The sequence below is a fragment of the Zootoca vivipara genome, chromosome 5 (assembly GCF_965207765.1).
Source record: "Zootoca vivipara chromosome 5, rZooViv2.hap1.1, whole genome shotgun sequence".
Taxonomy (NCBI): domain Eukaryota; kingdom Metazoa; phylum Chordata; class Lepidosauria; order Squamata; family Lacertidae; genus Zootoca; species Zootoca vivipara.
Genome location: NC_142588.1, coordinates 16,073,618 through 16,100,126, shown reverse-complemented (window position 1 = coordinate 16,100,126; position 26,509 = coordinate 16,073,618). Strand labels below are relative to the sequence as shown.

General features: G+C 45.3%; 1 long non-coding RNA gene across 1 annotated transcript in view; it reads right to left on the bottom strand.

Moving 5' to 3' along the window:
- LOC148685583 (uncharacterized) overlaps window positions 1-21,034 on the bottom strand; it is an 82,808-nt gene extending 61,774 nt beyond the window's left edge. The window contains exon 1 of the long non-coding RNA XR_015950146.1: window positions 20,384-21,034. This is a non-coding gene — a long non-coding RNA (uncharacterized LOC148685583). The remainder of the gene's footprint in view (window positions 1-20,383) is intronic.
- Window positions 21,035-26,509: the final 5,475 nt, after the last annotated feature.

Sequence of the window (26,509 nt, the reverse complement as noted above, 5' to 3'; positions counted from 1 at the left end):
AAGGGAAAGTGTTGATTCACGGCTACAGGAGAAACTTGTTCATTTCGTCACAGGGGTCTAGTTGTCTCCCCTAGGATGGTCCTTTTTATATGCCTGTTGTCTTTGTCCATGGAGTTTTCTTGGCAGGGATACTGGAGTGGCTTGCCAGTTCCTTCTCCAGGTGGATCACGTTTAGTCAAAACTCTCCACCATGACCTGTCCATCTTGGGTGGCCCTGCATGGCATAGCTCATAGCTTCTCTGAGTTATTCAAGCCCCTTTGCCACGACAAGGCATTGATCCGCCACGACGAAGAATTGATGCTTTTGAATTATGGTGCTGGAGGAGACTCTTGAGAGTCCCCTGGACTGCAAGAAGATCAAATCTATCCATTCTTAAGGAAATCAGCCCAGAGTGCTCACTGGAAGGACAGATCGTGAAGCTGAGGCTCCAATACTTTGGCCACCTCATGAGAAGAGAAGACTCCCTGGAAAAGACCCTGATGTTGGGAAAGATTGAGGGCACTAGGAGAAGGGGACGACAGAGGACGAGATGGTTGGACAGTGTTCTCGAAGCTACGAACATGAGTTTGACCAAACTGCGGGAGGCAGTGCAAGACAGGAGTGCCTGGCATGCTATGGTCCATGGGGTCACGAAGAGTCGGACACGACTAAACGACTAAACAACAACAACAACAGGATGGTCCTTTAAAGTTGCTACAACTGGGTGTGTTTAGCCTGGAAAAGAGGAGACTGAGAGGAGAGATTATAGCCATCTTCAAATATATAAAGGGCTGCCACATGGAAGACGGAAGACATGCAAGAACTTTCGGATGGTAAGAGCAATTTGACTTGCTTGGAAGGTGGTGAAATCTCCTTCCTTGGAGGTTTTTAAACAGAGGTTGGATGGTCATCAATCATGGATGCTTCGGCAGTGTTATACCAGTCTAGTGCAGATGGGGCTTTAGAGACAGGTTGGAAACACTTCAAAATGACCCTGGTTGTTTTAGAGACAGTCAAAGTCCTCCAGATCTTGAGGAGAAGCCCTTGCCAAGCCTTGCCATCCTGCTGGGCTGGGCTGGGGGCTTAAGGAAAAGTGCTTTCTGAAGCTCCCTTTTAAAACAAGCTTCCCCATCCTTTGGAGTCTGCTGCTAGAAAAGCAAGGATCAAGGCTATTCCCCCCACATCACTTGATCCATCTCTCACCTGTACAGCTTTAGTGTGGGGCTCTGCACCTGAACTTGTGGGAAGGGGTAATCCAACCACTCAGACCTATCAAGTTTCCCTATTTTCCAGGGACAGATCCAGATTTACAGAAGCCATCCCGGTGTCTGATTTGATCCCAGAATGTCCCGCTTTTCCTTAGGATGTCCCTATTTTCATCAGAGAAATGTTGGAGGGTATGGAGTTATGCAATCTCCAAGCCAAGGCTATAAGTAACTATGCAACCTTTAGAAGACATCTGAAGGCAGCCCTGAATATGGAAGTTTAGTTGAATGTTGAATGGTTTGTTATGTTTTTATATATGTTGGCAGCTGCCCAGAGTGGCTGGGGCAAACCAGTCAGATGGGTGGAGTATATATATATAAATGAAATATATATATAAATGTAAAAGGGACATGTTTGTTAGTCTCCACTTTTCACCGAAACCACTTGACCGATTGTGTTCAAATTTGGACACAGCGTCACATGCGGATATGCGAGGGTTTGCACACCGTTTGCGTAGATAGATGTCACACCTATGGCAGGTAAAGCAGGTAAAACCCACTGTTCCCGAACACAAAACTCAGACAGCCGGGGATGCTGGGAGCACAGGAGAGGTTGCAAAACAGCACCCTCTAGCGATGGCTACACTGTTACTGCAGCTAGGAAAGCTTCCCTCTTCACAGCATTTCGGCTCGCCTTTGCAGACTGGGCTGAGGGGGCAGGATAGGTCATGGGTCGGGACAGAGTTGGGGGAGTCACAGGGATGAGTGGGGGTGGGGGAGGGGGCAGAATAGGTCATGGGTCAGAACAGGGTGGGGGCAGTCACAGGGATGAGCCACAGCAACGTGCGACTGGGCCAGCTAGTAAATAATAAAATGATGGTGATGATGAAATAGGATGTCCCTATTTCCATCACAGAAATGTTGGAGGGTATGAGCTTGGCTCCACCCTGCCCCGGAAGCTTTGTCCAGGTATCAGCATTTTTATTTCAAAAACTCTCAGTCCTTTCCCTGACCCTAAAGAGGCAAAATCAATCAGTGTTCCTTTGAAATTCTCCTCCATCCCTCCCTGTGAACTCTCCTCAGAATACAGTGACCAGTACTTAGAAGTCTGTTTTTGATTGCCTCTCATGTCCGCATCAGACAGCTTTTCCTGGTTACACTTATTTTTCCTCATTTGCTAGCTGGTTATACAGGGAAGGGAAGGAGAGAAGGGGCTTCACTTTCTGGCACAACACAATAGCTAATACAGGTTTATATTACTTCCTAAATTGGTGGGCTGGATTTTAATTTGTATGTTCAGATTCAATTTGCCACACACACACACACACACACACACACACACACACCTCTTCCTTTTAAGCACAAATTGTGCAATCAGACTTTCATAAAAACCCAAACATGGTTGTTGCTGTTTGAAAACAAAATATTAAAACAGGAAAGTTTTGCATTTCTCCCCTCTTTGCTGCTGTACAAATACTAAGAGAGAGGAAGAGAGATTTTTAAAAGATTAAATCACAATTTACAATGGACCAAGTAAAACCTTAACTACCAAGATAAAAATCTTCTCTCTTTCCCCACCCCCCAAGAAAAAACAGCTGGAGGCCCTGGCCATGAAATGGGTCTTAGAGCGGCTTGGCAGGAGACAAATGGAACTGAAAAATATATGGAAAGGCTGCTACTGTTGCACCAATAAGGGAAAATCTATTACTGCCTCTCCACATTTCAGGAGCTGCCAGATTTCAGCCACAGAAATTGTGCCATCAGAAAAGAGAGACAAACGTTATATGGCACGATCCTTTAAAACAAGAAAAAAAGGGCTATCTAACAATCCTAGGAGATCTACTTCTCAGTATATGAGGGCCTAACTGAAATTTTCACTAGACTCTTCAGGCTGAGATTTTGGATCTGGCATCAGTCTGAGGGCTGCTTTGGATCTGACTCATCTCGTCATAAAAAGGCATGAGCTGGAAATGGTGTAAACCAGGCATCCCCAATGTGCGGCCCTCCAGATGTTTTGGCCTACAACTCCCATGATCCCTAGCTAACAGGACCAGTGGTCAGGGATGATGGGAATTGTAGTCCAAAACATCTGGAGGGCCGAAGGTTCGGGGTCCCTGGTGCCAACAAAGAATTTGTTTCCCCAAAGAATTCTGGGAACCTTCAACATTGGCCATTTAGATTAGGATATATTTATTGGGTGTACCCTGTGTTTTTTATTTGGGGGTACACAGGGGTATGCATACCCCTTAAAACTTTGTGAATCTAAGTTTGGCCTCATTGTGGGGCAGTATTTCAATATGAGTAGGAAAATGAGAGCTGCAAAGGAGGAGGTCAATGCACAAAGGTAGGAGGGGGAGGGAGGGGGCAAGCAGGCAGCTGAGGGAGGGATCAGCAGCAGGGAGGGGGTGAGTGACATGGTCAGCGGGGTGGCGGTGCCCAGAATTGCCCTCCCAAAATGTTGGAGGGGTATGCAATTTGCATCCCGTTTTGTATAACTCCTCAAGCATCCCTACATAATGCTCCTTAGAAAATCCCTCCACTGGTTTCTGATCCACTCCCAGCTACAGGTGCCAACTTCCTGGGCCCCGGGTACCCAAGCACCAACAAAATCCCCATGAAGGGGCTGGGCACCCAAGAATTTCGGCGCCAGGGCCATGCACGCTGCATGGCACCCACGGCCTTGGGCACCCACGGTCGTGGGGCCAAGCTGGCACTCTGGCTCCTTGTTCTGACCTTCAAGGTTTTCCATGGCCTTGCCTGTCCCATCCACAATCTCTTATATCCCAATACATGCTCTTATATCCCAATACATCCCAGTATGGCCTGCACATACATGAAACCACTCTGATGTGGCAAAGGCTTCAGGTCAAGGCCACCAATCTGTGTTTTGCTAACTACTGTGTTCCACTCTGTTATCACTCAGAATGTTATCTCACCAAAGTCAGAAGTGAACAGGGAGGGGCAACGCTGGCGTGGAAAGTTTGGTGTGAATGAAGCAGGTCACCATTGTAAACATACCACATGGTTTTGGGCAAGCAGAACCGCACAGTTGAGGGCATGTGTGAATTAGGCCACCATTCATTGCTTTAGTTTAGGTTGGCATGTGACCCACAAGGAGCGAAGTCAACCAGCTATATTTCCTTTTGGAAAGTTTATTAACAAGCTGAGAACTGCCTCTTATTTTTAACTCATGTTGATTTGAGCTGTGCTGCTTTTCTAGCTAGGATGAGCACTCTCTGTGGCAGCCCCATTAATTCCAAATGAATTCATTTTAATCAGTGTTATTACAGTGAATTGCAAATGCATTTCTAATGATCAGTCACTTTAAATAAAAGGTGTAACCATTTTCTGGTACGGTGTGATAATGATATAAATTTAATCCAAAATAAATAAAAAAACTAAAACTAAATTCAAATGAGATTTAAAAATGACTAGCAAGGAAATTTAAATTTAAGCCTTTTACTGTTGACTAATGCCCTCTGGATTCTTCTCAAGGGCATCTTTAAAGTGCAATTAATAAAATATGTAATTATGTTTTTAATCTATGTTTAATTAATTTTTTTGCCATTCCTTTTTTTTTCTTTCTTTCTTCAGGTTTTCATAACCCAGCTAAAGGAATATTGCTGTAGGCTGGCAATAGACTTAAAGGTTTCAGACTAGTAAGTTCTTCTTTAAACAAATGAGAGAGTTTAGTGGTTTTTAAACTTTAAGGAGAGAAATCCCCCCCTCTCCCCGCTCCCAGTAGCACTGTGTTTTTGAATTATGATTCCAGAACTGCACTTCTGTTTTCCACAGCGAACACATTTTTGAATTTCAATAATACCAGGGCAAATTAGCAGTCATAAGCATTCAGGACCGGAAGAACGTGGTCATACCTCAGCACCAATATAACTGCCAGCAGAAATTACTTGCATTTAAATACATTGAAATAGGGATGAAAGAGGAATTTATTTGCAGCAGACCAACCCCATTCAATGGTCCCATGCTTGCTTGCAAATCAAATCACAACTCCCTATCAGATTGCACTCTTCCACATTTTACAATGCGGTCTCAATTCACCAAAAAATCATGCAATATAATATGTATTGATATGGGACTGAGGGGCTGCTTGGTATGATGCCTGTGGGTTCGAACTGAGCCTGTGAGTTTGTGTTAGCAAGATTGTAGTTAGAAGGAACTAAGTAAATTCAGTTCTTCAGCTTTAGCCAAGAAATAGTATTCTTCATGAAACTGAATATCAATACAGTGGAACATCGGTTTATGAACACCTCGGTTTACGAATTTTCGGTTTACGAACGCCGTGGACCCATCTGGAACGGATTAATTCACTTTCCATTACTTTCAATGGGAAAGTTCACTTCAGTTTATGAACGCTTCAGTTTATGAACAGACTTCCGGAACCAATTACACCCATGCTTCGGGTTAAGTACGCTTCAGGTTGAGTACTCCGCGGACCCATCTGGAACGGATTAATCCACTTTCCATTACTTTCAATGGGAAAGTTTGCTTCAGTTTATGAACGCTTCAGTTTATGAACAGACTTCCGGAACCAATTGTGTTCATAAACCGAGGTACCACTGTATATGTATCTGAACTTCAAGAACCACTGGAGAAGCCCAGAAATTATCGTGGGAGTGAGTTATCTGCAAACTCCAGTCAAAGGGCCCCATTGGGGGCAAACAGTGGTATCCTAAACAACAGGACTGCCAGGGCGAAACAGGTGGGAAACGCCGGCACCCTGTCTCTTCATTTACATTTTCATTAACATCTGTCTACGACACCATCAGCACCTCACAGTATTGGAAATAACATCAAACTTATCTCTGTACTGAATCCAAGGCTATGGCTTTGGGGACCCCCTCCCCTAAACCCTAATGGGGAGGCAAAATCTGTTGCAGTGTTAATGCTGTGAACCTTTCCATCTGGTGCTGAGGTTATATATACATGCATAAATAAAACCATGTATCTTAAAGAAATTGGAGTCTTCAATGACATTCATTTCAAGGAAACCAAACCCTGGTCAGTGCTAGCACCTCTGGAGTATCTTGCTGCTTGGAGACCGAAGGACTGAGGCAACAGTATTTAACAGTTAAAATGTGTCTAAAATGCACATTTGATGGGTAAGCACAGAACAGCTTGTCAGCCTTTCTGCAGTTTTTCCTGAATCACTGCAGTGAGTGAACCCTACTCAAAGTTCATAAATATTTTTTTGCAAATCTTGTGATGGACAAATTTAATGATATTTGGAATTCGTTTTTATAAATACCATGTACAGTTATGGTCTGGGTGTTTTGTTTTGTTTTTGTAACGTACACAATATCTTTTGGGTGTTGTTTGTTCTGTTCTGTTTACTATTTCTTGTTTCTTATTTATGTGTCTTATTTCTGTGCGCTTGAAATTTTGAATTTTCTGCTCTCCAGTAAAGAATATAAACATTATTTTATTTTATTTTTTGCAAATCTGGTTCTCCCACCCCCACCCCAATAGCAGTGCAGCAGTATTCCAGGGAAATGTTTTCACCCACTCTTGTTTAATATCAGACTCTTTTATAGTAGAACACAGCATTTGCCTGCATCGCATGGCTCAAAAAGCCGAACCACCGTGAAAAACTGAAACTGAAAAATGAATAAATAGCAAAGCTTGCAGAAAGCCATCAAGCCAATTTGTTCATATGACTGCCAGCAAAAAAAAAAAGTTGTGTATCCTTGGCCTGAGGTAATGAAGCCATAAACTCAAAGCAAAGTAAGATGTAACCATGCCATATTTCAGTACAGCAGAATCCTTGAACTTAAACTGAACTCTGACCACATGGTGTCCACCAAGAATGAAGTTGCGTTTGCCATGATTCTCCTATGAGATATTCTAAGAGCATGTACAGTCTTGTTATTAAAGGGTAAGTCGTTAAAGAGAGCCTTTCTCTTTGTATTGTGTTTACATAAAGGTACTTGTAAATCTGAGGGCAGCAGCTGAATTCTTGATTATGTAGCCTTTGCAGTACAAGGATTTTCTTTTTCTTTTCCCAATAAAAAAATATAGCTACAACAGTAAATGTTTAAGTTGACTATTGTAACTGTAGGTCAGAGAGCTGGAAAGCCTAAGGAAGTCTAACACGGTTTCCTATGCTCAGTGCTTGTTCTGAGCCTCTAGAACAGGCACCCCCAAACTGCGGCCCTCCAGATGTTTTGGCCTACAACTCCCATGATCCCTAGCTAAGAGGACCAGTGGTCAGGGATGATGGGAATTGTAGTCCAAAACATCTGGAGGGCCAAATTTTGGGGGTGCCTGCTCTAGAAAAAGGGACTCAACAGCTTTCCTGATTGAGGACCAAATCACATGGTCATTGAGGGCATGGCGGACCAGTCCCCCCCCCTTAAATCATTAGTTTGCATAACGAGAATATTACCAGTGTGACAGGGCCTGCCCAATACCGGGGGCGCCGGAGCGATCTCTGCCCCTCAGCGCCAGGGCGTGCGACCTGCTCGAGACGGCCCTGTTGGAGGGTATGGAGTTATCTGACCCACCAAGCCATAAGGATTTTTTTTTTAGTTTAAAATTTTATTGTGTTTTTATATATGTTGGAAGCTGCCTAGAGTGGCTGGGGCAACCCAGTGAGATTTGTGGGGTATAAATAGTAAAATTATCATTATGGAATGGGACGTCCCTATTTTCACTGGAGGGTATGGAGTAGGACAGGGGTCACATTATGTGGAGCTAATGGTAGGCAGAGCCAGCTAACTCTGGTTTTGTCCCCATATTCCTCCTCTCATGTCCTCTAGCCTCAATTCTCCCTCTGACTCAGAGGAAGACTCAGAAGGCTAGGAACCATTATCCCCTACCTCAGAACTATTCCCCAAACTACGGCCTGGGTGCCGGATGCGGCCCGCGAGGCTCATTTATGCGGCCCACAACGACCCCCGCTGCCCACTGCCGCCGCCTGCTCTTACTGGCACAGCACGGTGCGGCTGCCCACTTCCGAGTCAGAAAAGCGCTGGAAATAGTTCTGCGCGCATGCACAAGCGTCATTTCCGGCACACTTCTGGGTCAGAGGAGGCCTGTGCGCATGCACACAAGCTATTTCCATTGCTTTTCCAACCCGGAGGTGCGACGGAAAGAGTGTGTGCTGTCACCTCCTCCATCACCCAGGACATGGAGACGCCATCATCAGTGTGAACAGACAGCTCAGGGCCAGCCCCCTGAGGTGGATTTCTCATTCGCTTGTGCAAACCCAGTAAGCTTTCCACTTCCGGCACTAAAGCTGTGCCTGCCCCACTGTTGTTGTTTAGTCGTTTAGTCGTGTCCGACTCTTCGTGACCCCATGGACCATAGGACGCCAGGCACTCCTGTCTTCCACTGCCTCCCGCAGTTTGGTCAAACTCATGTTGGTAGCTTCGAGAACACTGTCCAACCATCTTCGAGAACACTGTCCAACCATCACTACCCTAGGGAAAAACATCTACCAGACTTTTAGAAGACATCTGAAGGCAGCCCTGTTTAGGGAAGCTTTTAATGTTTAACAGACCATTGTATTTTAAAAATTTTGTTGGAAGCCACCCAGAGTGGCTGGGGAAACCCAGCCAGATGGGCGGGGTATAAATTATTATTATTATTATTATTATTATTATTATTATTATTATTATTATTCCCTATAAGAGGGGCCCGGGGGGGGCATATCCAGGGGAAGGCCAGGCTGAAACAGTGACACCTGATGGAAGGGCGTGGTCATGTTCTGCAGACCTGAGTCAGATCTGCAGACCCTCCAAATTGGAGGGTATGGAATTGCATGACCCCTGAGCCAAGGGAAATAAGTAACTATACAACTTTTAGAAGACATCTGAAAGCAGCCCTATACAGTCAAACCTCGGTTCCCAAATGCCTTTGTTTTGGTACATTTTGGCTCCCGAACACCGAAAACCCCCGAAGTAAGTGTTCCAGTTTCTGAACATTTTTTGGAAGCTGAATGTATGACACATCTTCCAATTGAGTGCAGGAAGCTCCTGCAGCCAATCAGAAGCTGCACCTCAGTTGTCGAACATTTTGGAAGCGGAACAGGCTTCCGGAACAGATTACGTTCGACAACCAAGGTTTGACTGTATATGGAAGTATTTTATGCTTTTTATGTTTTTATATATGTTGGAAGCTGTCCAGAGTGGCTGGGGCAACCCTGTCAGGTGGGGGAGTGTGGTGTTTCACCTCTAGAGGGTCTAGCAAGAGTTAAGTTACTAGGGAGGTAAACGGCCAATGGGAGCTCTCCAGGCAGAAGCAGGGGTATATAAGGAGAAGCAGGCAGACAGGAGGGGGAGATAAAAGGAGTTGAGGTGGATTTGATGAGAGAGGTAGAGAGGATTTTGAAATAGAGGGTTAGAGAAACTAGTGAGGTGAGTGGTGGGGCAGAATCTATAAGAGTTAAGAAGAGAATGTCAGTCAGGGAGAACAGGGGGAGAACTAAGACTAACGGTTAAGCTTAAAGTAAACATAACTGAGAAACCAATAAGAATTGATATGCTTGTAATATCTGCACAATAAATAAACTTAATTGTTTTGTTCACTGTTCAACTGACTGAGTTCAAATCAATTGTGTACCAGTACACAGATATACTGGTTGGTGGCAGCAAAGGGAAGAAATAGGCGAGGGAGGTATTGGGTCAATAGACCGTCAAACGTCCGGGGACCCTTTACCGGTGTAACTTGCCACAGGGATGATGATGATGATGATGATGATGATTATTATTATATACGTTCCTATTTTCATTGGAGAAATGTTGGAGGGTGTGGATCTGATAGAGCAAACGTCAAGATAGGCTAAGCCAAGCACAGTCTGTCATGAGTCTGAGCAGGTAACTGTGGCAGGTAGAACTCACCCCAAGAGAGTTTGTCCTGGTTCCAGCAGGATTCAGGACTCGAACTCGGATCACATTTTCTGGAATAAACTTTAATATTCAAACCAGAACAGTACATAAGCAAAGCTAGGATAAATAGCACAACAGCTTAGGCAAGCTAAGATAGCTAACGGACTGGTCGGTGCAAGTGGTCAGGAGAGATGCCACCTAACTCTGTGTTTTGGCTGCAAGGAAACTTCAGGTTGTTGCTGTTGTTGTTGTTGTTGTTGTTGTTGTTTTTAAAAAAAGAGTTTAGAAAATGGGAAGTTGTTACACAGACTACTAAACTACCAGCTGACATATTTCTGACAAACAAATTGGAAACTGGGCTGTGGAGGTGGAGAATCGGCTGCACACATCTAGATCCAATCCAAACTAGGAAAGCCATGGAGAAGCCTGCACTTTCCTGATGGAAGCAAGTTGGCCTCATACCCTGGGGCTCTGAGTCTAACCCATTTGTCTAGGCATATGGGTCCTTCTACGGCGCAGCCAAGGGAGCACCATGGCTCTAGACTCCATGACATACTCATTTTCATAGAGTTATAACAGGAGCTGGTATGGTCCAACTACCATTTAAGAGAAGTTTTCTCTGCGATCTTCCTGCCTCTCCGGCTTTTCCTGGTCAAAAGATACTAAATAGATTGCTTTTTTTGTTAAGCCAAAGGATGCAAAAAAATTAAAACACTTCAACTGGTAGCACAGGAAATTAAAAGCATCACACAAATTACTCCAGTCCCCGGTATAATTTAAAAGTCCCTCTGGGGCCACCTGATACACACGGCTTTGATCTCCCCTTCCCCTTGTAAACCGCACGTAACCCTCACTCCCCAAATTAAAAACATTCAGCTTTTTGATCTCGAGCCACCACGGTGGAAAATCCATTCGGTTCTGCTATGCCCTATGGCTCCATCCTCAGTTCAAGACGATTCTTTATTTTCCACGGTGATCTGACTGAATTAGTCAGTGAAATGACCTTTCTTTCTTTGTAGAAGAAACCAGCTCAGATTTGCTGGTCTTATCCGCGTTGAATTTTGATCAGAAGAGCATTTGCCACCCCAAAATCGCCACTTACCTAGCAAGATGGCAGAGCATTTCATTGATACACCAAGGCTTGCGGCCCATGTTTGGAGTTTAAGGCATGGCGGCATTCGTTTGAAACAGCACGTGGAAAGGGTTTAGACAACACTCTGTGTTGTTTTTCTAGAAAACGCGGTGCTGGAACTCACCAGGAATACCTCCCTTGCTCTCTTACAATGGCAATGGCAGCCATCTGAGAGGTGCCGGAACTGAGTTCCGGCAACTTCCAGCTGCAAAAAGAAGCCCTGGTCTCACTGCAAGGAACACACACAGGTAGACTTGCATGCCTGCTTGCACGTAATTTTCTAAGTGGACAAAAATTGTAATAAATCCCCATGTTCTGCTGTGATCCGTGAGATATGGTATGTTTGTTTTTAAAAAATTAAAATGTATTTTCAGCTATACCTGTTTCTTTATCCTGTAAAACTTACATCCAGGCAAAGTTAAATTTGCAACAGCACAACCTTATACACATCTACGCAGAATGACTTCCAGTGTGTTCAGGTAGCTGTATTCAAAATTGCAGCGACATCCCACTTATTTGAATGGAAAAGCCACGGATTCCCTTTCAAAACAAGCCGACATTGTTTCAAACATGGAAAGGATTGAAGCAGCCATGTCGCAGGTGCATTGCTGCACTCAGTGTTTACGAAGCAAGGAAAAGGTGATCATGGAAAGTCTGGAACCAATCTCATTAGCACCAGAATCAGAGTTAACCAAGGCACTTATCAGCCCCTCTCTGTTGTACATATTAGTCCAATTTTGTTTCATTCCATTGGACTGCTGAAGGAGGCGCTTCATACACTAAGCAAGATCCTCACTAGAACTGGGGAGCCATTTATCTCAAGTATTAAAGTTCCAGCCACTTGTGACCATGCAGCACTGATCATTTAAATCCCCAATGATTCCTCAGAGGGAATGAAGCGTGGCGCTCAGATACTAATGTGTCCCTGGTGGTGCATTATTTTTAGTTCTTGTTTGGATTTGCTTGAGCTTCCAAGAGTCGCTTGGCAAAGTAAGGTCCCAAGGCAGAAATCTTAAAGATAAGCGAGTGCCACTGACAAGTGGATTCCAACCGTCTCTCCTGGGGGGAAGCTGGCATCGCTCCCTCATGATGCCAGAGCTGAGGAAATAAACCAGCTCTTAAGGAAGGCGGGGAAGAAATGCTCAAGGGTCAGGTGTCCTTGATGCTAATATAAAATAATCAAGCTTAATCACCGGGGTAACCCTGCACTCTGCAAAGCTGGACCCTGCAATCTCCATAAATCATGCAAATCCAGCAAAACTACACACTGCCTCTTATTTTACAAAATTCGTTCTGCAATGGATACAGTTTCACGCAATTTTTTCCAGCCTTGCTGCTTATGGGAAGGTGGAGGTACAAGGCACTGAAGCTCCCCTAAACCTCCAAAAGCTTAGTGCACAGTAAAAAATCTTCCCCACAAATTTGCCACCCAGCTCCTTGGGGGCGGGGGATTTATTCACAAATTTCAGGGAGGCTTACTTAGACTTCAAACTTTACTTAGACTTCAAACTTTGACTTCAAATTACTTAGACTTCAAACTTTGGTTTGCTACTTTAATTGGTGCAGGAAAGCTATTTCCCGTTCCCGGGGAGATGACGTTGCGGGCTGGGAGCAAGCCCTCCCCACGCACACAGGGCGTGATCACCCCTGCGCCATTGGATGGTCCTCAGCCATGTCATCCTTAGGCTGTCCAATTCGGACAGTCTGGAGGCGTGGCATGGGCTATTTAAACTGCATGCGGTCGAGGACTCGCCCTTGTTTTTCTCCCTGCTCGGTCAGTTTTCCCTCCCTCCCTCCCTCCCTCCCTCCCTCCCTTAGGTTGGGCTCTTTTATTTCTTGACCTTGCTATGGACCTCGGTTGGTCGCCTTGGTTGTCCAAGGGGCCTGGTAGGAATTTTTCCACTTGGCAAATTGGCACTGGCCATTGGGTTTTTTTCGCCTGCCTCATAGCAAATCATCACAACTTTGTAAGGTTTAACAGTTAGGCATTGGAGTATTAGGTTGAAGGTGAGGGGAGGTAGTGGCCATCACCTACCTCTCCTACTTCAAGGGTATTCAGTTAAAGGAATATGGGGGGAGTGGTCTCCGTCTGAAGCCCCAGGCGGGGGGCTAGGGCCATGGCACAACTCCTAGCAGTGACCCTGGGGGAGTTCCTAGTTGATGTGTATCAGCAGGGCTCCCCCTACTGGTGGTTAACCCTTCCAAGACTCCTGTAGATGGGCAGGAGTCAGATATAGTCATGTGATTTCCAATGCCTAAGCTAATACCACTCACATTCTGTAACCAATAAAGTTGTGGTCTTTTTCACCCATTAACCTAAAATACTGTTTCATGTGTCTTTATTCCACCTCCCGGGAGGGTTCGGGACCTTGCCACGCAACTCCTCCTGGCAACAGACCATCTCAGAACAATGCCCCATAATGCCCTCTCAGCAGTGCCGTAGCTACTGGGCTAGCCAGGTTTTTTGCCCCATGTGACGCCTTCAGCCTCTGTGTGTGTGCAAATGCGCATGAGGGGGGGGGCAAACTGGGTCTTTTACCCAGGTGAAATAGAGCCTAGTTTCAACCCTGCTCAGAAGACTGTGGAGGAGGGGTATGGTTGCCTCAGAAGGACAATTGGGGCCTTTTGTCATTGCATAAAGTTATTTCCTGTTATCCAATAAACCCGTGGGTTCCCCCCCCTTCCCAACCCCAATAAACCCCCTTTAAGCTTACAAACAATCTCTTCCCCCCCCCCTGCCAAACTCCTCCCAAACACCCTGGGCCAAAATTCCTTACTTGAGATCTTTTTGCTTAGCCCCACACAATCTTATTCAACTAACTGAGATTTCACCAGCACATTGTCCACGAACCTTCAGGTTAGGAAGTTGCTTTTAAAAAGTAACTTAGGATAAGGAATCTGCAGACCCTCCAAGTGTCCCTGTTTTCCAGGGACAGTCCCAGATTTACAGAAACCCTCCTGGTTTCTGATTTGATCCCAGAATGCCCTGCTTTTCCTTAGGACCTCTCCATTTTTATCAGAGAAATGTTGGGTGGCATGAATCTGTACCCCGAGATCAGTTCAGTCCTTTATGTGCATTTGTTTGGAAATTTCATATACACTGTGTGAGCAGTGAATAAAGCCACTTCTTTATCTTATGATTTTTAATGCCCTGTGTAGCTAAGGGCTGGTTTGCAACACAGGCCTTGTATGGAATTGGAGTGTCTTCCTAGATGGCACCCAAACTCTGCGTAGTCCAGCATTCTGGCAGTGGGCAGTTGGAATACCCTTGGGAGAAGCTCATGTTGTTTGTGCCTGTTATTTGATCTCGATATTGTGGCAGCAAATTCTGCAAGTACCATCCTAAAAGATACCTGGCAAATAATTGTTATTTATCGTTGCTATTGTTTTCTCTCCACTCCACTTGCTAAATGAATTGTTCCCACCCTTTGCATGGGCATTTGGCACTTACCGGTAGGTCTTCTTCCGCTTTTATTTTTATTTTTTACCACAATATAAACAGGAAGCAGACGTGTTGCTATGGCAACATCCAGAGGTTACCACTAACAGCAAATGTGGTGAACACTATTTGTAGGCAATCCATGATTCAAAATGTTTGTTGAACTATTCAACATAACAGATTAATAGAAATCAAAGCGGCAATAACAAACAAGGCGTTAAGAGTAAGAGGCATTATGCTGTTTGCTGCAGACAATTTCCCCAGATCTAATTTAGTTGTTCATTTGTTTTGTTTTTCTATTCATAGACATACTTATTCTCATTTTCACTGCAGTAACCTCCATGTATAGATACTCACAAGGGGGTTAGCAATTGCATTTTTATTTTTTATATATTTCCATTTGTGCAGTTCTCTTTCTTCCCTAGAAGTGCACTGTAGATCTACTAATCTGAGAAGCCTGTAGGAAAGAAAACCAGTGCTGTTAGAACTGTCAGGAGGCCAGTTGTTAATTTGAAAAAGAATTGTTCATTTTACTTAGGGGCAAGCACTCATCAATAACCTTACCTGTCTCTCAAGTCTCTGTAACCCACGGTGGGCAACCTTTGGGCCTAATCAGGGGTCTTAATTTGGCCTGTGAGGCTATTTCCCCCAAACCACACCTGACTGCCCCACTCCTGACATTGTACATGATACTGGGTGTAAGACAGGTGACGGTGTGTCCGCCAGCATGTTGAGTCCAGTTGCAAGTGGTTTGTGTTGAAACTATTTGCAAACGGACTTCATAGCCAATGTCTCTCAGTGCCAGTCAACTGACGGGCACTAAGAGGCATCACTTTGAAGCGTAACATTTAGCTTTTCCTGTAAATTACCTGTCCGCTCATGAGAATGCCACATGCCCTACTATGCTAATGACCAGATTGCCCTTGAAGGAATGGTTGGGAAAGCAGGATACAAACTGCTTAAATAATAATTGACACTGTGAAGCACTAGAGGATTTAGTGGCGGTGGCAACAAAAATGAGCAACATTTATGCCTAGAATGACCGACAGTCTCTGGACTGGCAGCTGAACTGTTTTTCAAGGTCTGAGGCTAATATTGGCTGAGCTCTTTAGAACCAAGATGGATAGGTTGTCTCGGACTATTGTGCTTAAACTAATAATGCCATGGCGGGGACCGAGCCCAGTGAGATACCTGGATATACGCATGCCTAAGTCTCAGAGCTCTTTTCCAGCACCAAAGGAAACAGAGTTGTGGAAGCAGTGGGCAGTGGATTGCCTAGGTGTGAAAGATATGCTGATGGTATGTTGGTGTGTACAAGTGCTGATCTGAGGATTCTTCAGAGTAATTTTCCTCTATATTTGTGAGACAGAAGCGACCGCTGTCTCTTGCTCTCTCCCACACCCCTTAAACCAGCAGTCAGGAGCCCTACATAACAGGATGTTCTTTCGCATTGGTGGGGGCCTACAAGACAGACACCATCTCCCCTCACCCCCTGCCCCACAAACACACACACTATATCTGTAGCAACACCGTGTAGCAACATTCGACAGAGGCAATATGGGAAAACATGGCAGCTCATCGGCAGGTACACCCCTCTGTCAATGGTGCCTCAGACTCATACCTGCCAAGTTGCTGTCAGAGAAATAAGGGACCGGGCCAGAAATAGCAGACCGGAAGTAGCGCTGCCGCCATTTTGGAACTGGGCGGAGCATGCTCAGAAGTGACTTTTGATGCTGCTCTGCCCAGTTCCAAAATGGCCGCTGCGCCAGAAGTCGCACTGCAGCCATTTTGGAACTGGGCAGAGCAGCATCAAAAGTCGCTTCTGAGCATGCTCCACCCAGTTCCAAAATGGCCACCATGCCAGAATAAACCAGGAAAAAACTAAAAAATCCGTTTTTTTCAGCTAGGAACAGCTGGAAAAACGGGGATTTCCCAGGGAAACCGGGAGACTTGGCAGCTCTGCTCAGACTGCAGTCCCATTTATTTTGCCTCACAGAAATTAAAGGGAGGGCATTGTGATTTGAGAATGCCTCACATCTGCATAGCCCATTTCTTGGTCACAAACACGTATTTCTGGCATGTGACAGAGAACTGGATTTTATAGACAGGAGGCACAGACAACCACTGGAACTGAGAGCACAACATTTGTCTTATCTGGCTGTATAGTTCATAGATGATAGGTATATAGAGAAACGAATACACAGAGATATTTAGATGCCATTCCTTTCCTGTAAACAACTAGAATCTCTCTTTGCCAGCCTCCTTTTCCTCTCTCATGCTCTCACTTGCTCTCTGGGGAATATTTATTTCTCAGTGGGTGGAATTATTATGTTTGACTTGGCAAGGCTGCAGCAGCATCACATGGCTTCTAATGAAAGCCCAGAGTGCTGTTACTATTGTTGGTCGCCAGTTGTGTCAACCAAATGGTCTCACATGTCAGGAGCAGGTGTCTCCGCTGCTGTTATAAATAAAATAATTTTCGGCTGGGCCTCTGATTTAAAGCGAAAGGAGCAGAAAGCAGCCTAAGAGCTCCTCCCTTCACCAAAGCAGGCAGGCAGGCAAAGCAGGAAAGCCATCTGTTTGGATTTAATACACCAAGGAAGGAAATACATTTTAATGTCAATTTAGCTAGGAGTAATGTGGAAAACAATTATATTGGCAAAGTTTTAGGCTTCTAGTGGTAAGTCGACAATGCCTGAGGAGAAAGCAAGGAGGCACCCAATGATGATGCTCCAGTGATGTCATCTCACTGCACCTGATGCAATGACATCAACTGGCTGCCAGGTGATAAAATCAGTTGGGTCAACACAATTGGATGTGGCTGTATGATGATATCAAATAAGGGCTGTTGAGAAGGGAAGGATATTTTAACAGAATAAGCCAACAGTCTAAAAAAGTGATTAAAGTTACCAAATACAGAATAATAATTATAGTATTAATATTTTTATTATTTGTACCCTGGCCATCTGACTGGGTTGCCCCAGCCGCTCTGGGCGGCTTCCAGCAAATATAAAAGCACAATAGAACATCAAACATTTAAATCTTCTCTATACAGGGCTGCCTTCAGGTGTCTTCTAAAAGTTGTATACCTATTTATCTCCTTGACATCTGTTGGGAGGGTGTTCCTCAGGGTGGGTGCCACTACCGGGAAGGCCCTCTGCCTGGTTCCCTGTAGCTTCACGTCTTGCACTGAGGGAAGGGCTAGAAGGCCATTGGAGCTGGACCTCAGTGTCTGGGATGAACGATGGGGGTGGAGACGCTCCTTCAGTTATACAAGACTGAGGCTGTTTAGGGCTTTAGAGGTCAGTATCAACACTAGGTGCCACATTGTGGATTGTCGTTTCTGAGTCACCCTCAAATGTCACCCCATGCAGAGCATATTGCAGTAGTCCAAGTGGGAGAACCAGCACATGTACCACTCTGGTGGCACAGTGGTCTCAAACGGAGTACCAAATGGAACTGGTAGACAGCCGCCCTGGGCACAGAATTTACAGAGACAGCGTTTCACTGAGTTTTACATTCCTCTGCTCAGAAATACGGATTTTGGCAGTTAATGGCGTTTGCTTCAAATGTGAGGCAAACACTGCAGCCCCCAAAGTTCTTCTACACCCCAGATATTAAACTGGAGAACAACCTGGCTCCAAGCTCTCTCTCCTCCCACCCCCAGTTATCCCCATCAACCATGCAGCTTGCTGCTCTGGAGGAATGCTGCTGTTAGCAGAGGACCATGTATGTGGGATGGAGAGAGCTGGGAGAGGGGCAAGGAGGAAGTACTCAAATTCTTTCCAGAGAAGGTAAACAAGGAAAAACAATATACAAGGGCTGACATTTCGATGATGCCATTACGTGGAGACTACAAAAAAAACTTGCGTGCATGGGGATCTCATAATAAATACCCATTTTGAAGTTGATTGAGATGAGATGAGAGATAACAACTCAGTCCTGACTACCCGGTGCACTTCAAACCTAGAGAGATCTGGATACACCTCACCCAAATCCTGCAGGCCATCTGCTACACCACAGTGGATCTTTCCCTTGGGATAACGGCTCTTTGTTCTCTGCCCGCCCCCGCCCCTGAATGATTAACATTATGATGATGAAAGTAATCTTTAGCTGGGATAATTGGCCTTCATTTTCCTCCCATCCCCATGATCCCATGCTTCTAAGGGTAATACCATATATTATAAAAGACAACCAGCTGCTACCAGATAACACCACCAACCCGCGTGTTTCCCCACACCCAGAGGCAAAGACAGAAAAGCACAGCGTCTGACCTCGTGGTCACATCCACACCATACATTCAAAGCACTATTATACCTCTTAAACAGTCATGGAGAAGCCTGGGAACTGTAGTTTGCTAAGTGTGCTGACTTTGTGGAGCTACAATCCCCCTTAACAAACTACATTTCCTGCATCCTCTATGCCTGGAGAATGGTATTTGCTGCAGTGCCTTGTCAGGGACCGTGCTGAGCAGGGATGCACTGAGGAGGAATAGTGGGAGCCTGCTCCTGCTCCTGCTCCTGGATCTTCCCAGGAGCAGGCAGACAGTATAGATTTGGAGCAGTGGTTTGCAGAGGGGCATAGTTCAGAAGGCAGAAGCTGGGAAATACTGGATGGGGAACAGCTACGCGAAGAAACACTGGAAGGGAAAGGGTTAACAGATTCACAGTCTCTGGACAGCATTCCACCACCACCCCTTTCTCCAAAGTCACAGAGAGCTCAGAAAGTGGCAGAACAGAAAGCACAGGGGGTACAAGCTCATATTACAAGATGTATGAGTGACATAGATGAATAGGGATGGAATTATTTGTTCTCTTGCTGTGATTATTCAAGTTTCTAACTAGTAAGAGGTTCCTTTCTTTGGTCTTCTTATCTACTGCCACAGGAGAGGAAGCTGAGTCTCCAAAGCCTGACATGCCTTGAATTTATGGTGCGGGTGTCACAGGCTGGTTTATGCTCAACATTATCAAAAAGAGGGAGAAAGAGACAAGGAGCAGCAGTGTCTCCAAGGGTCCTTCTAGACCACCACTACTTTCAACAACATGCTGGCAAATTCAGCTTACACCTCCTTCTACCGCTAAAAAATAAAGATTTCACAATACTTGTTGATTGGGAGATCTTGCACAACAAAAAATAACTCATGGCTGCAAGGAAAGTGATAGTGAAACACAATGGAAAGTGTGGGATAATAACACTTGCTTGGGCACGTCATCTAACTTCCCTGCATGCAAATGAGAATGAATGCTCATTAAATAGCCATCATCACCTGATCCACCTGCAAACAAATGAGGATGGATTCTCAATAAACGGGGAGCTCCCCATGTCTCTGCCACCATCTGGATCAACCCAAAAGTGATGCATTTTTATCCACAAAGTGATCAGCCTTGCCTCTTTTCTTTTATTAATGGAAAAGGAAGATATGTTATTCATCTAAAAGTCACATGGGGCCTCTAACTGCTCAAATAAACCTTTCTGATGACCCGCAGGAGAATTGGAAGGCAGATATTTCCAGATACGTCACTAGGCTGCTATCTTTGCAGAAGACCGGGTTCTTCATTGTTTTAATTGAATAGGAAGGGAGGGTGACTATTCATTAAGCAGGAAGAAGTGTGTTGGTATTTGTGGCAGCGCTGCGCAGAAAATGTCTCCGGCATTCTCCCCCACCCACCCCCTTCCCCGTTTTCTATCCTTCAAGAAGAAAAGCTTAGAAAATTATCCCAAGGGGGAAGAAAATGTTGTTGAAATTCCTAAAGGTGCGTGCAGGGTTTTTGCTGCGCTTACCTTGCCTCTGAGATGACTGAGGGGTGTTTGTGCAGATCCTTCATTTTGTTCCACAAATCATCTCACCAGCGGTCTGCCCTCTGCAGCCTTCCCAGGATCCCACCGTTCAAGTCCAGGGTAAGACATCATGAGGTTACTCTTCCCATGGGGCTTTTTCAGATCAGGAAGGGCAGGCTGCAGAATGAGGAGGCTGCAGAATGCTGGAGGAATGTTTAGTGGGAATTAAAACACCCACACCACCCTCTGCCCCCTCTCAGCTATAAAATAAGCTCGAAATCCTGCACCCACTGAAATTAATAAATAATAATAATACTGCAAAGTGCTCTGAGGAGGAGGCAGAAAATTGGAAGCCTCTTCTGATGGCAGTGGCGGAGGGCATTTGAGAAGTGCCGGTTTGGATACATCACTAATTTGTGTTACTACTCCACAACAGAGCCTGACGGGATTTGCATTCTAAGTATCGAGAACCAGTGTGGCTTAGTGCTTAGAGTGTCAGACTAAGACCTGGGAGATCTGGGTTTGAATCCCTACTCAGCCACGAAGCTCACTGGCTGACCTTGGGCCAGTTATATTCTCTCAGCCTAACCTACCTCACAGGGCTGTTGTGTGGATTAAATGTACTCATCCTCTTGAGTAGCCCCATGCACAGCTAGCCAGGAACTGCAGAGGTGGCCCTGGTGCCTGGCTTGCTCTTTCCTCTGCTCCTGTCTGTGGACCTAGGGAATATGCTGGAAGTGCCGGTCACAGAGTTTGGGCTTTCAAATTTCAGCAGCACCTTGGTCCCCCCCCCCAAACTCTCGCCTTCCGTTCTAAGTCCTTGTTGTGGCACCTTCTCGGATTGGCGCCTAGTGCAGACTCACGCTCCCCGAAATCCACCTCTGAAAACTGGGGTGGTGAGCTCCCGGTGTGGGGCAGGGATATGTGGCTCCATCAACCTTTCGGGGTCACTGCCAGTGTAGAGATCTGCTTTCCTTTCTGAGCAGATCTCTGGTTTGAGGTGCAGACAAGACTGAACCCTGACACCTATCTTTATGGAGAAATAAGCAGACAGAAGTAGCAATTAAAGCTGGCCTCCGTCTCTTGACAGGCATGTTTTTGTAGCTTAAGCAGACTGCAAAGTGATTTGCATTCCAGCAGCTGAGTCACCAGAATGGCATTGTATCGCTAGTCAACAAGAAGCATGGCTTGAATATGGGAGGAAACCCCTTCCATTTCCTCTGCCTCTCCCCACCCTCCACCCCACCCTCCCTCTCTCCTGGAAGATAAACCCTAGTGGGTAAAAAGAGGCACCCACCCCATGATCTACATCAACATAGGACAGGTTCACATATACCTGTATACGCACATTGTGGGTGACCTGCATGTATGAATGAGCTATCGCACACAACAACAACAATGACAACAACCACCTCAAGTGGGGGCTAGGAACCAAAATATCTGGTTGCAGCAGTGTCTCCTCTCAGGGCATATCTGTGATGGGGGAAATACCGTAGCACTCCAATCTGTGCAGCTCTAAAAGGTATAGGAGCTTCTCAGAGTTTGGACTGGCAGCCCGGCAGCCCAATGATGGAGGCAGGGTGGCAGCATGTTGCTTCCCCTCCCAGGGATAGCTTTGTGGAGCTCACCATGAAAGGGGAGACAAGAGGAATCCACGTTGCCTTTCTCAAACAGAACCCAGAATAAATTTGCAAGCCCTCCTGCTGTGCAGCTCACCTGGCGCTCAGATATTTTCTTAATCAGTTCAGGTGCCACTCACTGGGGAACAGTTTCAAGCAGAGAAGCAGCAGGGTGTGTGTGTGTGTGTGTGTGTGTGTGTGTGTGTGTGTGCAGGCTTGTGTTTAACCCTTTCATCACCAGTTGCTCTAGACATACGTCTATCCTCAGAAACAGAAAAGTCCTTCTGGAAACCTGTAGGGAGAAAAGCGAGGAGGGGAGCTGCCAGATAGACATGGATGAATCTGCCAGCTCAGTTCTCTCGGTTTATGATTTTTCCGATCTTAAATTCAGTTTTCCACATTTACAAAGCAATCTGCATTTTCCCCCTATTCTCGTGAAAATCCACCAGCATTTTAGTACAAGTGTCTCCAAATAAAATACATTTTGTATGCAGTTTTGACTAATTTATGCAAGCCATTTTCCCTGATATAATGCATTTTGTATGCTATTTTAATGTGACTTTATGCTTCTTCTTCTTTGACGATCATTCGTAGCCAAGTAAGATTGCCTTCCATAAACATGGTTTTAACAATGGGTCTGTAAGTGACTGTGGAGGCCAATTCTGGATCCACACTTCCTTCCACAGTGGGGACACTGGTTTCCAGGCCGAGTTGATCACAGTGTGGATTTGCCAAGTGTGCCTTCCTCTTAGCATGTTTCTTCCCTTGTGTCCTGAGTTCGAGTGTCTTCAAAGCCCATGACACCTTTGGTAAAGGCTGTTCTCCAGCTGGAGCGTTCACAGGCCAGTGTTTCCCAGTTGTCAGTGTTTATACTACATTTTTTAAAGATTTGCCTTGAGACAGTCTTTAAACCTCTTTTGTTGACCACTAGCATTACGCTTTCCATTTTTAAGTTCGAAATAGAGTAGTTGCTTTGGAAGACGATCATCAGGCATCTGCACAACATGACCAGTCCAACGAAGTTGATGTTGAAGAATCATTGCTTCAACACTGGTGATCTTTGCTTCTTCCAGTACACTGGCATTTGTTTGCCTGTCTTCCCAAGTGATGTGTAAAAATTTTTGGAGACACCGTTGATGGAATCTTTCGAGGAGTTGGAGAGGGCATTTATAAGTGGTCCATGTTTCACAAGCATATAGTAAGGTTGGTAGTACAATAGCTTTGTAAACAAGCATTTTGGTTTCCCTGCAAATGTCCCAGTCCTCGAACACTCTGTACTTCAATCGGGAGAAATCCAGGCGATGCTGGATTTCGGGATCAATGTTGTCCCTTGTGGATGCAGGTTGTGTGGCGATACCCCGATGCCTCCCCGGGAGAAATAAAGACACAGGACACATTGCATAAGGTTAATGGGCATAGGCCACAACTTTATTGATTACGGATGTAGAGAGGTATTGGCATAGGCATTGGATCTAACCGACTATATCCGACTCCAGCCCGCTCTGCTGGCAGTCTGTGAAGGGTTAACCACCATTGGATGAGTCCTGCGATGCACATCAACTAGGAGCTCATCCTGGGGCCACCACTAGGGGGCGTGCCCTCTGACCCTCACCTACCACGGCTTCGGACTTGGCAACACCCTGGACTCCTTAAGGGAGTACCCTTCTGCATTTGGGGGAGGTGATGGCAGCAACCTCCCCCCCCCCACACACACACCTGTACCTTTCAGAGATAATCCAATGCCTGTGGTAGAAGGAACATAAGCCTTTTTAATTTTAACTCCTGCTTCTGCAGCTTCCCACTTCTGAGAGCTGTTTTTGTTTGGCTTTTACTCACTTGAAATACAAATTCTAGCAACAATCTAGTCTGAGGACAAGTTCTGCATGACTTGAAAATTTACATGCCACATTCGCTGGTCCTAATTAGAGTTGAATCAAACTTACTACATACTAGGATTTATTTAATTTTGCAAACATTTTTGTTTATGCTGGAGTTTTCCCCTTTTTGAGGATTCTTTTTTGCATTCCTAGCTAAAACATTATCATCATCATTGCTAAATTTAGGGTTGTCATATGTCTGTGTTGACAGCAGTGTCCAGGTGGAAATCTGTTAAACGTCTGGGAAAAACTGGATGTATAGCAGCCCAGGTCAATAACTTTGGTCAAAAAGTTGTCCGGATTTTCACTGTTTGAAATATGGCAACCCTAGCTAAATTGCTCTTCCTTGGCCTCTCAGTGGTGTCAAACAGTCAAATCTAATTGGCTGTATAGTGCCATGACCATACACAATGTCATCCAACCAGGAAGAAGTAGGAGCCAGGGCAAGCCAGGGCACTGAACTTGGTCCAATGGGAACACAGAGAATGTTTTTACTGCTATCCATAGAGCTTTTTTTTTTCCAGCTGGAGTTCACAGGAACTCATTCCTGGCACCTCTCAGATGTGTGCCATTGCTGTTTTAAGTTCTCCCAGGAAGCATTGCTGTGCTCACTAGCACTGGCTGCCTGGGCTGTCTTGATTCTTCAAATAAAGAGTTAACTTCGCTGACAACCATGTGAGTTCTTGCTAACCTGCTGCTGACAGGGGTGTGGCTGAGGAGAGAGTCCAGAGGAAATAGAGTTTCAGAGGGCTGCACCAAATGTCCCTTCTACCAGGCTGTGGTCCCCCGCCCTGTTGCTCCCTTCCCTTTCCCAAAACTAAGTTACCTAGCAGTGGCAGGAACAACAGCCGCATCAGAGGGACTTCCATTATTTCCTCTTTCCCTGATGTTCGGAACGTTGCTACAACAGCAATGCCCCAGGGTGTAAGGAAATGCGAGACATAGGGGACATGAATCCTCAATATGGCCATCAGGTACTCAGAAAACAACATCTCCCAGAATCCTCGGCATCTAGAATGCTGCCATTGCCAAGCGGAAATGGAAGGGGGTTGTGGTATCCACCAATTGATTACAAGTTGCACTTGAACTTCCTTGGGGTTTGGTCTTTGCCCATAATTAGTTGAGAAGCAAACTTCAGCCTCAAACTTTATGATGCCCCCCCCAAATTTCTCAACTTAGGCACTAAGGCCACAATAGATACATATAATAGAAACTAGAGCAACTGGCATTTCTTGACTCGATTGATCCTACAGAGAGACTGCTGCTCTTTCTCTGCACAATGGCCACCTTGCCCTGCCTGAGCAGGGGGAAGCATATTGCTGTTGCTAGGCAACCTCAGGACTCATCCTCCAATCATCAACAATGGGAAGTTGCTGGATGCTGTGGGCTCTGCAGTTGCCTAGCAGCAACAACAACTTGTTTTTCTTCATCCCCTGGACCTGACAGTAGCCAAGAAGATTGAAAGTGCCGGTCTACCAGAGGCGATATCTGTAGCATGCTGGGTAAGTAATGAGAAAGGGGGCAGTGAATTCTCTGAGAGGAGTTGGTGCTGCAGAGAGCTCTTTTTAAAAGTAAGGAGGAAGGGGCAGTGCCACTGGATCATGCTCAGGAGACGGTGCAGAATAATGGCATGTGGTGCGCAGAGCATCCCTAATGGGTAAGGTTGGACTTGGCACTGTAAAGAATTGCAATTAAGGAATTCAGCTGATCTTTCCCTCCTATCATCTTACAGAACTGACTCCCAGAGTAATTCCTCTTTCTCTCTCTTCTCTCTCCTTTTAAATATAGAAACACAAATAAAACCTTATTCAATCAGGAAAATATTCAAAACTCATAACAAATAATTGCTGCATGACAAAGTGAAATTGTTCTCCAAAGTGAGTCCCTCAACAGCAGTCTGTCTCCCCTCCTCCAACTTTTTTTTTTTTACAGCCAAATAAAAGGAACAGATGTTAACAGACTTCTGCCAAAATTTCCACGAGCCCCATAGGCAGAGGGAGCAACTGAGTTGAGATGTCGCCATGGCAGAGTTTAATTCCAAAACTAATAAACAAACACAGGAAAACAATTAAAAAATGAAGTCCACAGGATGAATGCTGTGAAAATTGGCAGAGGGGATTTTTTTGCATCTTTTTTTTTGTTTCAGCAATACCTTCCAAGGTCCTCTGTGTTATAATGCTTTGAAAAGAGAAATAATTATTGCTTTTTTTCCCTGGATGAAATTCACTCTTACCTTTAGTGGAGATTTATAATTATTTTAAGGTTATTTCGCATAGCCAGTGGCTACTCAGCCTGATTGCTATGGTCTACCTCCACTGTTGGAGACTGTCTGCTTCTGAATGCCAGTTTCTGGAAACCAGAGAAGGGGAGAGCATTCTTGGGCCTAGGTCCTGCTTGTGGGCTCCCCACACACATCTGGTTGGCCACTGTGCAAACAGTAAGCTGGGCTCGATGGGCTACTAACTGGATCCAGCAAGACTCTTCTTGACGCTCTTATGTTTTTAGAAATAACATGGCAGGGCTGACCCAATACATTTTAGCACCCGAGGTGGACCAGGGAAGAGGGGGGAAGGAAGAGCTACATGTGACTCATGTGAGTGAAAAGCGGCATAGAAATATAATAAATGAACATG